Raw genomic sequence first — 2,482 nt, 5'->3', positions numbered from 1 at the left:
TGTTTGAAGTCCTAATATCCTTTGTAACTTCTCCACTTATGTTGTTCAGTTTGCTCCACTGAAATTCTTTAGAGGAAAAGGCCCTCTGTTTGCTTTCAAGGCACAGAGAGGGGTGGAGGGGGCTGAGTATTCCCGCCCCCAAGAGCCTGTCCTGATGGAGAACTAAGGGATGGTTAAAAAACAAAACAAAACAAAACGAAACCCCTCTTGGGGCGCCTGGGTGGCTCAGTCGTTAAACGTCTGCCTTCGGCTCAGGTCATGATCCCAGGGTCCTGGGATGCAGCCCCGCATCGGGCTCCCTGCTCAGTGCGAAGCCTGCTTCTCCCTCTCCCACTCCCCCTGCTTGTGTTCCCTCTCTCGCCGTGTCTGTCAAATAAATAAATAAAATCTTAAAAACAAAACCCCTCTTCCTATGTAAGTTGCTCAGGTACTGAGCAACAATTAAGAGGCAGACTGTGGGGGTACTTTGTGAATAGAATACTGAGTGGAAAATGAAATTAGAAGGCAAACATCTAGTGTGACTTTCAAGGGAAGCATTTTGAACTACCACAAGACTCAGGTGAATATTAAGGATTTGGCTCTTTAATTCCTTCTCATTCTCTATTTAATCATCTCAAAGTCATTTGGGGGAAAGGCAAGTAAATTACTGAGTCCATCCCTACAGCCCTTCTGATCTTGCAGATCTCTTACTAGTGTTGAAAGGGCCACCAAGGTGATATTCCATAACCATTCTTCATCAGGAAGTAAGTTGTGGTGTTAATCCCAAAAGTGAGCACTGAATCTTGGAGGTTTGGAATTCACCTTTTCCCTTTTTTTCCCCCCAAAGTACTTCAGTGTTGTGCTCCAAACACACAACTGATATTGTAATCAACAAGTGATTTCTTTCCATAACAATAGTAAGTGCCACCATAAAAATATGTGCAGTCTTGGAAGGGGGAGTAATAAGATTCTGATGGGGGATTCAAGCAGGGCTCCATGAAGAAGAGGCAGGGGCAGGGCTTCTATAAGCAGATGTAGGAATGGGGTGTTTGTAGGAAAAAAGTCTGTTATAGCTGGGGACACACACAAGAAGAAAGGTAACTGAGGCTTCAATGTCAGGTGAAGGAGTTTAGACTATTCTGTGGGCCAAAAAGAGGCTGAAGGCTCTGAGGGGAGCAACGTTCGACCTGTGTTATTGAAAGATCAAGGAAGATCAAGAAGATCACAGAAAAATAAGGGTGGAAAGGGAGTTCAGATTAGGAGGAGAGCATCAGAAAGGAGACTGAAGGGAATGGGTGTGGCGAGGAGGTCGCCTCGGGGAGGGTCGGATGTGACTCGGTGTTAGGGATTAGACCGTGGGAAGGGCCCAGGTTAGTGTAGGAGAGTGCCTTGTCCTTAAAGCAGAGAACCCATCAGAGAGAAACAGGGTCGTGGAGGAGGAGAGATGCAGCGATGAATTAAACAGCTCTCGGCTCAATCTCGCCGCGTAGACATCCAGTAAGTGGTTGGGGGTATGGATCCGGGACTGGGGAGCCAGAGCTGGTCTAGTTGCCCCGAAGAGCGTGGAATGCTTGGATCTGAGGTGCAATCATGACGGGCTGGGCAGGGCCCTGTCCTCTTCCGGAGCCAGGTTTCAAACTCTCCCCTTCCCGTCGCGCAGTCTATGAAGTCGGAATACGAGCTCGCGCCCCGCGGGCTCCGGCGTCCTTAAATGCTGGGTCCCTAGGCCGAGGGACGAGCGGCGCAGCGCGCGAGGGAGGCTCCCCAAGAGCCGTGTCCGCTTGGTCCGCCGCGTCCCCGCGCAGGCCAGACGGGCGCAGCAAGGACCTGGCTCGAGCCCCGCGACCGCCGCACGCCCCACGGTCCGCTCCCGCCGACGGCTCGGAGGAAAGACCGCCCCGGCCCGCGCCGCGCGGCTCGGCTCCGCCAATCAGCGCGCCCCTTCCGCAGCGCCCCGGCGCTCCAGTGACGCGCGCGCCAGCCTGCGCCCGCGGCGCTTTGACGACGGCCCCTCCCGCGCTCGCCCGGCCCGTTAACTGGGCGCCGCGCCTCTTGTGCGACGGCCCCTGGGCGGTGGCGCGTGCGGGCGCGGCCCTGGCGCGCCCCCTGGCGGCCCGGCGGGGCGCTGCGGGCGCGGCGCTGACCCGGAGGCGGCGGCGGCGGTGCCCGGATGGAGGCACGTCATTGTCCCCCGCCGGGCGGCTGGGCTGTGTGCGGCGGCGGCGGCGGCGGCGGCCGAGGGGGATGGAGCGAGCGCCGAGCCGGGTCAGGTAAGCTCCCGCCTCCTTCCCGCCCGCCGCTGGCCGGCGTGGGGCCCGCGGAGCGCCCCGCTCGCCTTGGCCGCAGCTGGCCCGGCTGCCCCTGAGCCGGCGCGGCCCGCGGCGGACTGGCGCGGCCCCTCGCCCGCCGCCCCCTTCGCAGCCACGGGCCGCCCGGGACCCCGCGGCGCCGGTGGCAGCACCGCTACCGCCGGCCGGGCCAGGCCGCTGGGGAGGGGGCGGTG

The 2,482-nt window shown here is 59.0% G+C and overlaps 1 protein-coding gene across 3 annotated transcripts in view; it reads left to right on the top strand.

The window, feature by feature from the left end:
- Positions 1-2,133: 2,133 nt before the first annotated feature.
- Positions 2,134-2,482, top strand: part of USP42 (ubiquitin specific peptidase 42) — a 49,279-nt gene continuing 48,930 nt past the window's right edge. For all 3 annotated transcript variants that reach the window (XM_081819290.1, XM_081819288.1, XM_081819291.1), the window contains exon 1: positions 2,134-2,249. The gene's annotated coding sequence lies outside the window, so the exon portion shown is untranslated. The remainder of the gene's footprint in view (positions 2,250-2,482) is intronic.

Source organism: Leptonychotes weddellii, chromosome 5 (assembly GCF_054177405.1).
Source record: "Leptonychotes weddellii isolate Sample4059 chromosome 5, ASM5417740v2, whole genome shotgun sequence".
Lineage (NCBI taxonomy): Eukaryota > Metazoa > Chordata > Mammalia > Carnivora > Phocidae > Leptonychotes > Leptonychotes weddellii.
Note: the sequence above shows the minus strand (reverse complement) of the source record. Positions and strands in the feature narration are given on the sequence as shown.